The 13263-nt window shown below is 41.9% G+C and overlaps 6 non-coding genes across 6 annotated transcripts; all 6 read left to right on the top strand.

Moving 5' to 3' along the window:
- Positions 1-2915: 2915 nt before the first annotated feature.
- On the top strand, positions 2916-2987 carry TRNAP-UGG (transfer RNA proline (anticodon UGG)). Its single transcript has one exon. It is a non-coding gene; the product is annotated as a tRNA-Pro (tRNA).
- A 2325-nt stretch (positions 2988-5312) lies between these two features.
- Positions 5313-5384, top strand: TRNAP-UGG (transfer RNA proline (anticodon UGG)). The gene has a single exon. It is a non-coding gene; the product is annotated as a tRNA-Pro (tRNA).
- Positions 5385-5656: 272 nt separating this feature from the next.
- Positions 5657-5729, top strand: TRNAV-CAC (transfer RNA valine (anticodon CAC)). The gene has a single exon. It is a non-coding gene; the product is annotated as a tRNA-Val (tRNA).
- A 4721-nt stretch (positions 5730-10450) lies between these two features.
- On the top strand, positions 10451-10523 carry TRNAV-CAC (transfer RNA valine (anticodon CAC)). The gene has a single exon. It is a non-coding gene; the product is annotated as a tRNA-Val (tRNA).
- Positions 10524-12493: 1970 nt separating this feature from the next.
- TRNAP-UGG (transfer RNA proline (anticodon UGG)) lies at positions 12494-12565 on the top strand. The gene has a single exon. It is a non-coding gene; the product is annotated as a tRNA-Pro (tRNA).
- Positions 12566-12837: 272 nt separating this feature from the next.
- TRNAV-CAC (transfer RNA valine (anticodon CAC)) lies at positions 12838-12910 on the top strand. The gene has a single exon. It is a non-coding gene; the product is annotated as a tRNA-Val (tRNA).
- Positions 12911-13263: the final 353 nt, after the last annotated feature.

Genomic DNA, 13263 nt, shown 5'->3' on the forward strand with positions numbered 1-13263 from the left:
AGCAGATAGGCACATGTCATTCTCATTTCAGAAAGGTATTGGTTAGCTTGCTGCTAGCAGCTCAGTTATGTTATGATGTTAGAGGCTATGCAAGGAATGCTTTAGTCCAGCGATATGCAGTTTTTATTGCGCCTTGCATTCAGCAGGAAGATCTTTAGCTTGAATCTGTGGCCTAGGTATTCACCTTGGTATTTCTTTTGGCACAAAGTGAAGGAGTATTTGAGAGAAAATGCACAATGTGTTTCTTATGTTGTTATGAACAACTTGTTACTCTTTCTCATTAAGCTTCAGCCACTGCAGAAATATATAAATAAGGGCTGACTTCCTGTAAGACGTGTCCAAAGCTGGGACGGAATAAAAGGAGACACTTGTAAATGATAGTGCTATCGTTTGAGAAAGGGTAAGTTGAGACTGACTTTCATGCGTATTCACAGACCAAGCATCATAAAGATACCAGCATGATCTTCATTGCGGGCTTAGAGCCGGTATTAGCTTTTGAGAGGTAAGAGAATTTTGAGGGCTCGTTGGTCTAGGGGTATGATTCTCGCTTTGGGTGCGAGAGGTCCCGGGTTCAAATCCCGCACGAGCCCTTTTCTTGGTACTCTTTTCAAGTTGTTTTGAAGTTTGCGTTTCAAAACCAACATCAGTTTTTTCTTTGCAGTAGTGGATAATTCTTTGCTAGAGTCTCATGCTTCAGCCCTGCCCAGTCTGAGCTAATACCAAACATCTGGTCTTGCATGGCATGTACGAGCGTTCAGCTAGGGATGTCGGGCAGGTTGCATGAAAGAAATCTAAAGCCAGAGGCCCATGGAATAGCCAGTTCGGAGCAGTTTCATTACAGAAAAATCAACTGTAGGTATCTGTTTCTGTAGTGTAGTGGTTATCAAGTTCGCCTCACACGCGAAAGGTCCCCGGTTCGAAACCGGGCAGAAACAGTTGTTATATTGTGTTGGCTACAATGTTGATAGGTGCCGTTTTGCCATGGAATTGTCCAAGTCCTGAAGATTATTTCATGCAATCTCGTTCCAAGAAAGGGAATTCTCTCAAAACACTAAAGTAATCGGCGTGTGGATGTATCTGTTGGTTCTCAGACCTTGCTTTCAAAAGAGCCCTGTAATCGGTTCACTGCTCACCTAGAACAAGCATTAACATGGAGAATTGTTGGCACCAACAGGAATCTTATTTTAGTGGAGTGTTTCTGGCTTTGAGTGCAGAGGCCCTCGGCTCAATTCCAAGATGATCCTTCTCAAGGTGATGATACAAATGCATTCTCACCTTTACGTTTAATGTCAGAATCATTTATTTCCAGTTGGTGGTGTAAGAATGTTTGCAACAGTATGGCGATTTTTCCTAGCCATGCATGAATGAAAGCATATCACTCGCCTTTAGGTGTTTTTCTAATACATTGATATTTGCATCTTCCTTCCTAGCCTGCATGTTTGACTATCTTACAGGCTGCATGTAATAAGTATCACATCAGGGCCCTTCTTCTACTCAATTCACAACTGTTCTATCACGACATAGATAAGAAAGCTGCATCTGCTTTTGTTGTGTAGTGGTAATCAGGTTTACCTGACGTGTGAAAGCCCCATGCTTTGAAAGTACACAGTAACAAAGAAACCGATGACTTTTATAATAAGGTGTCATGTGTGTCTCTTACTTTGCACAAAAAGTGCCAGAGATGACTTCATTTGCAGTCACTTGAAAAGTAGGGATTCTCCAATAAATGGTAAATGGTTGAAACAAATCTGAAGAAATGCATGACATACCTGTGTGTGTGTGTGTATGCATGTATGTATATATAGGGAGAGAGAGAGCGTCAATATAAACAGACTTTATTTCAATCAAGCTGTCTTTTCTATCCTTCAGGAGCAGAATGTTCTGATCATCAGCGCTCCAGAATGTAGTGTTTTCTTGGCAAGCATCACATATTGTGATGTGTTAGCTAAAAGTTCCATATCCTAGAGACTGATATATTCCTCTGTACTTGTACCTTGGGGATTCATCAAAACCTGGCATCATAAGCAGCTTTCTACTGCCACAGACTGGACAGCGAAACAATTTAAAATATCCCAGAAAAAGAAAATAAGCATGCTTAATCAGAGCTTTCTGGACAGGAAGGACATTTGAGCAAGTGAGGAATAAGCACTGCTTTTGTTAATTTGCATAGGCAGAATAGAGACTTCTGGGAAAAGGCCGAAATTACAGTCACAGAAAATGGCTGCATCTATAGAGAACGCTAAGAAGTGTTGGCAGCTTTTCCTCTGACCCTGGCCACTTTTACAAGCAATCCTATGATAGTCAGCAGGACCCACCCTCAAAAGGAAGGGGCATCCACTTGGACCCTTTCCACCTTTTCTAAATCTCGCCTGATCGAGCCTGATTGAGCACTGATTGAGCAGATAAGCACATGTCATTCTCATTTCAGAAAGGTATTGGTTAGCTTGCTGCTAGCAGCTCAGTTATGTTATGATGTTAGAGGCTATGCAAGGAATGCTTTAGTCCAGCGATATGCAGTTTTTATTGCGCCTTGCATTCAGCAGGAAGATCTTTAGCTTGAATCTGTGGCCTAGGTATTCACCTTGGTATTTCTTTTGGCACAAAGTGAAGGAGTATTTGAGAGAAAATGCACAATGTGTTTCTTATGTTGTTATGAACAACTTGTTACTCTTTCTCATTAAGCTTCAGCCACTGAAGAAATATATAAATAAGGGCTGACTTCCTGTAAGACGTGTCCAAAGCTGGGACGGAATAAAAGGAGACACTTGTAAATGATAGTGCTATCGTTTGAGAAAGGGTAAGTTGAGACTGACTTTCATGCGTATTCACAGACCAAGCATCATAAAGATACCAGCATGATCTTCATTGCGGGCTTAGAGCCGGTATTAGCTTTTGAGAGGTAAGAGGATTTTGAGGGCTCGTTGGTCTAGGGGTATGATTCTCGCTTTGGGTGCGAGAGGTCCCGGGTTCAAATCCCGGACGAGCCCTTTTCTTGGTACTCTTTTCAAGTTGTTTTGAAGTTTGCGTTTCAAAACCAACATCAATTTTTTCTTTGCAGTAGTGGATAATTCTTTGCTAGAGTCTCATGCTTCAGCCCTGCCCAGTCTGAGCTAATACCAAACATCTGGTCTTGCATGGCATGTACGAGCGTTCAGCTAGGGATGTCGGGCAGGTTGCATGAAAGAAATCTAAAGCCAGAGGCCCATGGAATAGCCAGTTCGGAGCAGTTTCATTACAGAAAAATCAACTGTAGGTATCTGTTTCTGTAGTGTAGTGGTTATCACGTTCGCCTCACACGCGAAAGGTCCCAGGTTCGAAACCGGGCAGAAACAGTTGTTATATTGTGTTGGCTACAATGTTGATAGGTGCCGTTTTGCCATGGAATTGTCCAAGCCCTGAAGATTATTTCATGCAATCTCGTTCCAAGAAAGGGAATTCTCTCAAAACACTAAAGTAATCGGCGTGTGGATGTATCTGTTGGTTCTCAGACCTTGCTTTCAAAAGAGCCCTGCAATCGGTTCACTGCTCACCTAGAACAAGCATTAACATGGAGAATTGTTGGCACCAACAGGAATCTTATTTTAGTGGAGTGTTTCTGGCTTTGAGTGCAGAGGCCCTCGGCTCAATTCCAAGATGATCCTTCTCAGGGTGATGATACAAATGCATTGTCACCTTTACGTTTAATGTCAGAATCATTTATTTCCAGTTGGTGGTGTAAGAATGTTAGCAACAGTATGGCGATTTTTCCTAGCCATGCATGAATGAAAGCATATCACTCGCCTTTAGGTGTTTTTCTAATACATTGATATTTGCATCTTCCTTCCTAGCCTGCATGTTTGACTATCTTACAGGCTGCATGTAATAAGTATCACATCAGGGCCCTTCTTCTACTCAATTCACAACTGTTCTATCACGACATAGATAAGAAAGCTGCATCTGCTTTTGTTGTGTAGTGGTAATCAGGTTTACCTGACGTGTGAAAGCCCCATGCTTTGAAAGTACACAGTAACAAAGAAACCGATGACTTTTATAATAAGGTGTCATGTGTGTCTCTTACTTTGCACAAAAAGTGCCAGAGATGACTTCATTTGCAGTCACTTGAAAAGTAGGGATTCTCCAATAAATGGTAAATGGTTGAAACAAATCTGAAGAAATGCATGACATACCTGTGTGTGTGTGTGTATGCATGTATGTATATATAGGGAGAGAGAGAGCGTCAATATAAACAGACTTTATTTCAATCAAGCTGTCTTTTCTATCCTTCAGGAGCAGAATGTTCTGATCATCAGCGCTCCAGAATGTAGTGTTTTCTTGGCAAGCATCACATATTGTGATGTGTTAGCTAAAAGTTCCATATCCTAGAGACTGATATATTCCTCTGTACTTGTACCTTGGGGATTCATCAAAACCTGGCATCATAAGCAGCTTTCTACTGCCACAGACTGGACAGCGAAACAATTTAAAATATCCCAGAAAAAGAAAATAAGCATGCTTAATCAGAGCTTTCTGGACAGGAAGGACATTTGAGCAAGTGAGGAATAAGCACTGCTTTTGTTAATTTGCATAGGCAGAATAGAGACTTCTGGGAAAAGGCCGAAATTACAGTCACAGAAAATGGCTGCATCTATAGAGAACGCTAAGAAGTGTTGGCAGCTTTTCCTCTGACCCTGGCCACTTTTACAAGCAATCCTATGATAGTCAGCAGGACCCACCCTCAAAAGGAAGGGGCATCCACTTGGACCCTTTCCACCTTTTCTAAATCTCGCCTGATCGAGCCTGATTGAGCACTGATTGAGCAGATAAGCACATGTCATTCTCATTTCAGAAAGGTATTGGTTAGCTTGCTGCTAGCAGCTCAGTTATGTTATGATGTTAGAGGCTATGCAAGGAATGCTTTAGTCCAGCGATATGCAGTTTTTATTGCGCCTTGCATTCAGCAGGAAGATCTTTAGCTTGAATCTGTGGCCTAGGTATTCACCTTGGTATTTCTTTTGGCACAAAGTGAAGGAGTATTTGAGAGAAAATGCACAATGTGTTTCTTATGTTGTTATGAACAACTTGTTACTCTTTCTCATTAAGCTTCAGCCACTGAAGAAATATATAAATAAGGGCTGACTTCCTGTAAGACGTGTCCAAAGCTGGGACGGAATAAAAGGAGACACTTGTAAATGATAGTGCTATCGTTTGAGAAAGGGTAAGTTGAGACTGACTTTCATGCGTATTCACAGACCAAGCATCATAAAGATACCAGCATGATCTTCATTGCGGGCTTAGAGCCGGTATTAGCTTTTGAGAGGTAAGAGGATTTTGAGGGCTCGTTGGTCTAGGGGTATGATTCTCGCTTTGGGTGCGAGAGGTCCCGGGTTCAAATCCCGGACGAGCCCTTTTCTTGGTACTCTTTTCAAGTTGTTTTGAAGTTTGCGTTTCAAAACCAACATCAATTTTTTCTTTGCAGTAGTGGATAATTCTTTGCTAGAGTCTCATGCTTCAGCCCTGCCCAGTCTGAGCTAATACCAAACATCTGGTCTTGCATGGCATGTACGAGCGTTCAGCTAGGGATGTCGGGCAGGTTGCATGAAAGAAATCTAAAGCCAGAGGCCCATGGAATAGCCAGTTCGGAGCAGTTTCATTACAGAAAAATCAACTGTAGGTATCTGTTTCTGTAGTGTAGTGGTTATCACGTTCGCCTCACACGCGAAAGGTCCCCGGTTCGAAACCGGGCAGAAACAGTTGTTATATTGTGTTGGCTACAATGTTGATAGGTGCCGTTTTGCCATGGAATTGTCCAAGCCCTGAAGATTATTTCATGCAATCTCGTTCCAAGAAAGGGAATTCTCTCAAAACACTAAAGTAATCGGCGTGTGGATGTATCTGTTGGTTCTCAGACCTTGCTTTCAAAAGAGCCCTGCAATCGGTTCACTGCTCACCTAGAACAAGCATTAACATGGAGAATTGTTGGCACCAACAGGAATCTTATTTTAGTGGAGTGTTTCTGGCTTTGAGTGCAGAGGCCCTCGGCTCAATTCCAAGATGATCCTTCTCAGGGTGATGATACAAATGCATTGTCACCTTTACGTTTAATGTCAGAATCATTTATTTCCAGTTGGTGGTGTAAGAATGTTTGCAACAGTATGGCGATTTTTCCTAGCCATGCATGAATGAAAGCATATCACTCGCCTTTAGGTGTTTTTCTAATACATTGATATTTGCATCTTCCTTCCTAGCCTGCATGTTTGACTATCTTACAGGCTGCATGTAATAAGTATCACATCAGGGCCCTTCTTCTACTCAATTCACAACTGTTCTATCACGACATAGATAAGAAAGCTGCATCTGCTTTTGTTGTGTAGTGGTAATCAGGTTTACCTGACGTGTGAAAGCCCCATGCTTTGAAAGTACACAGTAACAAAGAAACCGATGACTTTTATAAAAAGGTGTCATGTGTGTCTCTTACTTTGCACAAAAAGTGCCAGAGATGACTTCATTTGCAGTCACTTGAAAAGTAGGGATTCTCCAATAAATGGTAAATGGTTGAAACAAATCTGAAGAAATGCATGACATACCTGTGTGTGTGTGTGTATGCATGTATGTATATATAGGGAGAGAGAGAGCGTCAATATAAACAGACTTTATTTCAATCAAGCTGTCTTTTCTATCCTTCAGGAGCAGAATGTTCTGATCATCAGCGCTCCAGAATGTAGTGTTTTCTTGGCAAGCATCACATATTGTGATGTGTTAGCTAAAAGTTCCATATCCTAGAGACTGATATATTCCTCTGTACTTGTACCTTGGGGATTCATCAAAACCTGGCATCATAAGCAGCTTTCTACTGCCACAGACTGGACAGCGAAACAATTTAAAATATCCCAGAAAAAGAAAATAAGCATGCTTAATCAGAGCTTTCTGGACAGGAAGGACATTTGAGCAAGTGAGGAATAAGCACTGCTTTTGTTAATTTGCATAGGCAGAATAGAGACTTCTGGGAAAAGGCCGAAATTACAGTCACAGAAAATGGCTGCATCTATAGAGAACGCTAAGAAGTGTTGGCAGCTTTTCCTCTGACCCTGGCCACTTTTACAAGCAATCCTATGATAGTCAGCAGGACCCACCCTAAAAAGGAAGGGGCATCCACTTGGACCCTTTCCACCTTTTCTAAATCTCGCCTGATCGAGCCTGATTGAGCACTGATTGAGCAGATAGGCACATGTCATTCTCATTTCAGAAAGGTATTGGTTAGCTTGCTGCTAGCAGCTCAGTTATGTTATGATGTTAGAGGCTATGCAAGGAATGCTTTAGTCCAGCGATATGCAGTTTTTATTGCGCCTTGCATTCAGCAGGAAGATCTTTAGCTTGAATCTGTGGCCTAGGTATTCACCTTGGTATTTCTTTTGGCACAAAGTGAAGGAGTATTTGAGAGAAAATGCACAATGTGTTTCTTATGTTGTTATGAACAACTTGTTACTCTTTCTCATTAAGCTTCAGCCACTGCAGAAATATATAAATAAGGGCTGACTTCCTGTAAGACGTGTCCAAAGCTGGGACGGAATAAAAGGAGACACTTGTAAATGATAGTGCTATCGTTTGAGAAAGGGTAAGTTGAGACTGACTTTCATGCGTATTCACAGACCAAGCATCATAAAGATACCAGCATGATCTTCATTGCGGGCTTAGAGCCGGTATTAGCTTTTGAGAGGTAAGAGAATTTTGAGGGCTCGTTGGTCTAGGGGTATGATTCTCGCTTTGGGTGCGAGAGGTCCCGGGTTCAAATCCCGCACGAGCCCTTTTCTTGGTACTCTTTTCAAGTTGTTTTGAAGTTTGCGTTTCAAAACCAACATCAGTTTTTTCTTTGCAGTAGTGGATAATTCTTTGCTAGAGTCTCATGCTTCAGCCCTGCCCAGTCTGAGCTAATACCAAACATCTGGTCTTGCATGGCATGTACGAGCGTTCAGCTAGGGATGTCGGGCAGGTTGCATGAAAGAAATCTAAAGCCAGAGGCCCATGGAATAGCCAGTTCGGAGCAGTTTCATTACAGAAAAATCAACTGTAGGTATCTGTTTCTGTAGTGTAGTGGTTATCAAGTTCGCCTCACACGCGAAAGGTCCCCGGTTCGAAACTGGGCAGAAACAGTTGTTATATTGTGTTGGCTACAATGTTGATAGGTGCCGTTTTGCCATGGAATTGTCCAAGTCCTGAAGATTATTTCATGCAATCTCGTTCCAAGAAAGGGAATTCTCTCAAAACACTTAAGTAATCGGCGTGTGGATGTATCTGTTGGTTCTCAGACCTTGCTTTCAAAAGAGCCCTGTAATCGGTTCACTGCTCACCTAGAACAAGCATTAACATGGAGAATTGTTGGCACCAACAGGAATCTTATTTTAGTGGAGTGTTTCTGGCTTTGAGTGCAGAGGCCCTCGGCTCAATTCCAAGATGATCCTTCTCAAGGTGATGATACAAATGCATTCTCACCTTTACGTTTAATGTCAGAATCATTTATTTCCAGTTGGTGGTGTAAGAATGTTTGCAACAGTATGGCGATTTTTCCTAGCCATGCATGAATGAAAGCATATCACTCGCCTTTAGGTGTTTTTCTAATACATTGATATTTGCATCTTCCTTCCTAGCCTGCATGTTTGACTATCTTACAGGCTGCATGTAATAAGTATCACATCAGGGCCCTTCTTCTACTCAATTCACAACTGTTCTATCACGACATAGATAAGAAAGCTGCATCTGCTTTTGTTGTGTAGTGGTAATCAGGTTTACCTGACGTGTGAAAGCCCCATGCTTTGAAAGTACACAGTAACAAAGAAACCGATGACTTTTATAATAAGGTGTCATGTGTGTCTCTTACTTTGCACAAAAAGTGCCAGAGATGACTTCATTTGCAGTCACTTGAAAAGTAGGGATTCTCCAATAAATGGTAAATGGTTGAAACAAATCTGAAGAAATGCATGACATACCTGTGTGTGTGTGTGTATGCATGTATGTATATATAGGGAGAGAGAGAGCGTCAATATAAACAGACTTTATTTCAATCAAGCTGTCTTTTCTATCCTTCAGGAGCAGAATGTTCTGATCATCAGCGCTCCAGAATGTAGTGTTTTCTTGGCAAGCATCACATATTGTGATGTGTTAGCTAAAAGTTCCATATCCTAGAGACTGATATATTCCTCTGTACTTGTACCTTGGGGATTCATCAAAACCTGGCATCATAAGCAGCTTTCTACTGCCACAGACTGGACAGCGAAACAATTTAAAATATCCCAGAAAAAGAAAATAAGCATGCTTAATCAGAGCTTTCTGGACAGGAAGGACATTTGAGCAAGTGAGGAATAAGCACTGCTTTTGTTAATTTGCATAGGCAGAATAGAGACTTCTGGGAAAAGGCCGAAATTACAGTCACAGAAAATGGCTGCATCTATAGAGAACGCTAAGAAGTGTTGGCAGCTTTTCCTCTGACCCTGGCCACTTTTACAAGCAATCCTATGATAGTCAGCAGGACCCACCCTCAAAAGGAAGGGGCATCCACTTGGACCCTTTCCACCTTTTCTAAATCTCGCCTGATCGAGCCTGATTGAGCACTGATTGAGCAGATAAGCACATGTCATTCTCATTTCAGAAAGGTATTGGTTAGCTTGCTGCTAGCAGCTCAGTTATGTTATGATGTTAGAGGCTATGCAAGGAATGCTTTAGTCCAGCGATATGCAGTTTTTATTGCGCCTTGCATTCAGCAGGAAGATCTTTAGCTTGAATCTGTGGCCTAGGTATTCACCTTGGTATTTCTTTTGGCACAAAGTGAAGGAGTATTTGAGAGAAAATGCACAATGTGTTTCTTATGTTGTTATGAACAACTTGTTACTCTTTCTCATTAAGCTTCAGCCACTGAAGAAATATATAAATAAGGGCTGACTTCCTGTAAGACGTGTCCAAAGCTGGGACGGAATAAAAGGAGACACTTGTAAATGATAGTGCTATCGTTTGAGAAAGGGTAAGTTGAGACTGACTTTCATGCGTATTCACAGACCAAGCATCATAAAGATACCAGCATGATCTTCATTGCGGGCTTAGAGCCGGTATTAGCTTTTGAGAGGTAAGAGGATTTTGAGGGCTCGTTGGTCTAGGGGTATGATTCTTGCTTTGGGTGCGAGAGGTCCCGGGTTCAAATCCCGGACGAGCCCTTTTCTTGGTACTCTTTTCAAGTTGTTTTGAAGTTTGCGTTTCAAAACCAACATCAATTTTTTCTTTGCAGTAGTGGATAATTCTTTGCTAGAGTCTCATGCTTCAGCCCTGCCCAGTCTGAGCTAATACCAAACATCTGGTCTTGCATGGCATGTACGAGCGTTCAGCTAGGGATGTCGGGCAGGTTGCATGAAAGAAATCTAAAGCCAGAGGCCCATGGAATAGCCAGTTCGGAGCAGTTTCATTACAGAAAAATCAACTGTATGTATCTGTTTCTGTAGTGTAGTGGTTATCACGTTCGCCTCACACGCGAAAGGTCCCCGGTTCGAAACCGGGCAGAAACAGTTGTTATATTGTGTTGGCTACAATGTTGATAGGTGCCGTTTTGCCATGGAATTGTCCAAGCCCTGAAGATTATTTCATGCAATCTCGTTCCAAGAAAGGGAATTCTCTCAAAACACTAAAGTAATCGGCGTGTGGATGTATCTGTTGGTTCTCAGACCTTGCTTTCAAAAGAGCCCTGCAATCGGTTCACTGCTCACCTAGAACAAGCATTAACATGGAGAATTGTTGGCACCAACAGGAATCTTATTTTAGTGGAGTGTTTCTGGCTTTGAGTGCAGAGGCCCTCGGCTCAATTCCAAGATGATCCTTCTCAGGGTGATGATACAAATGCATTGTCACCTTTACGTTTAATGTCAGAATCATTTATTTCCAGTTGGTGGTGTAAGAATGTTTGCAACAGTATGGCGATTTTTCCTAGCCATGCATGAATGAAAGCATATCACTCGCCTTTAGGTGTTTTTCTAATACATTGATATTTGCATCTTCCTTCCTAGCCTGCATGTTTGACTATCTTACAGGCTGCATGTAATAAGTATCACATCAGGGCCCTTCTTCTACTCAATTCACAACTGTTCTATCACGACATAGATAAGAAAGCTGCATCTGCTTTTGTTGTGTAGTGGTAATCAGGTTTACCTGACGTGTGAAAGCCCCATGCTTTGAAAGTACACAGTAACAAAGAAACCGATGACTTTTATAAAAAGGTGTCATGTGTGTCTCTTACTTTGCACAAAAAGTGCCAGAGATGACTTCATTTGCAGTCACTTGAAAAGTAGGGATTCTCCAATAAATGGTAAATGGTTGAAACAAATCTGAAGAAATGCATGACATACCTGTGTGTGTGTGTGTATGCATGTATGTATATATAGGGAGAGAGAGAGCGTCAATATAAACAGACTTTATTTCAATCAAGCTGTCTTTTCTATCCTTCAGGAGCAGAATGTTCTGATCATCAGCGCTCCAGAATGTAGTGTTTTCTTGGCAAGCATCACATATTGTGATGTGTTAGCTAAAAGTTCCATATCCTAGAGACTGATATATTCCTCTGTACTTGTACCTTGGGGATTCATCAAAACCTGGCATCATAAGCAGCTTTCTACTGCCACAGACTGGACAGCGAAACAATTTAAAATATCCCAGAAAAAGAAAATAAGCATGCTTAATCAGAGCTTTCTGGACAGGAAGGACATTTGAGCAAGTGAGGAATAAGCACTGCTTTTGTTAATTTGCATAGGCAGAATAGAGACTTCTGGGAAAAGGCCGAAATTACAGTCACAGAAAATGGCTGCATCTATAGAGAACGCTAAGAAGTGTTGGCAGCTTTTCCTCTGACCCTGGCCACTTTTACAAGCAATCCTATGATAGTCAGCAGGACCCACCCTAAAAAGGAAGGGGCATCCACTTGGACCCTTTCCACCTTTTCTAAATCTCGCCTGATTGAGCACTGATTGAGCAGATAAGCACATGTCATTCTCATTTCAGAAAGGTATTGGTTAGCTTGCTGCTAGCAGCTCAGTTATGTTATGATGTTAGAGGCTATGCAAGGAATGCTTTAGTCCAGCGATATGCAGTTTTTATTGCGCCTTGCATTCAGCAGGAAGATCTTTAGCTTGAATCTGTGGCCTAGGTATTCACCTTGGTATTTCTTTTGGCACAAAGTGAAGGAGTATTTGAGAGAAAATGCACAATGTGTTTCTTATGTTGTTATGAACAACTTGTTACTCTTTCTCATTAAGCTTCAGCCACTGAAGAAATATATAAATAAGGGCTGACTTCCTGTAAGACGTGTCCAAAGCTGGGACGGAATAAAAGGAGACACTTGTAAATGATAGTGCTATCGTTTGAGAAAGGGTAAGTTGAGACTGACTTTCATGCGTATTCACAGACCAAGCATCATAAAGATACCAGCATGATCTTCATTGCGGGCTTAGAGCCGGTATTAGCTTTTGAGAGGTAAGAGGATTTTGAGGGCTCGTTGGTCTAGGGGTATGATTCTCGCTTTGGGTGCGAGAGGTCCCGGGTTCAAATCCCGGACGAGCCCTTTTCTTGGTACTCTTTTCAAGTTGTTTTGAAGTTTGCGTTTCAAAACCAACATCAATTTTTTCTTTGCAGTAGTGGATAATTCTTTGCTAGAGTCTCATGCTTCAGCCCTGCCCAGTCTGAGCTAATACCAAACATCTGGTCTTGCATGGCATGTACGAGCGTTCAGCTAGGGATGTCGGGCAGGTTGCATGAAAGAAATCTAAAGCCAGAGGCCCATGGAATAGCCAGTTTGGAGCAGTTTCATTACAGAAAAATCAACTGTAGGTATCTGTTTCTGTAGTGTAGTGGTTATCACGTTCGCCTCACACGCGAAAGGTCCCCGGTTCGAAACCGGGCAGAAACAGTTGTTATATTGTGTTGGCTACAATGTTGATAGGTGCCGTTTTGCCATGGAATTGTCCAAGCCCTGAAGATTATTTCATGCAATCTCGTTCCAAGAAAGGGAATTCTCTCAAAACACTAAAGTAATCGGCGTGTGGATGTATCTGTTGGTTCTCAGACCTTGCTTTCAAAAGAGCCCTGCAATCGGTTCACTGCTCACCTAGAACAAGCATTAACATGGAGAATTGTTGGCACCAACAGGAATCTTATTTTAGTGGAGTGTTTCTGGCTTTGAGTGCAGAGGCCCTCGGCTCAATTCCAAGATGATCCTTCTCAGGGTGATGATACAAATGCATTGTCACCTTTACGTTTAAT

Source organism: Triturus cristatus, chromosome 8, assembly GCF_964204655.1.
Source record: "Triturus cristatus chromosome 8, aTriCri1.1, whole genome shotgun sequence".
NCBI classification, from domain to species: domain Eukaryota; kingdom Metazoa; phylum Chordata; class Amphibia; order Caudata; family Salamandridae; genus Triturus; species Triturus cristatus.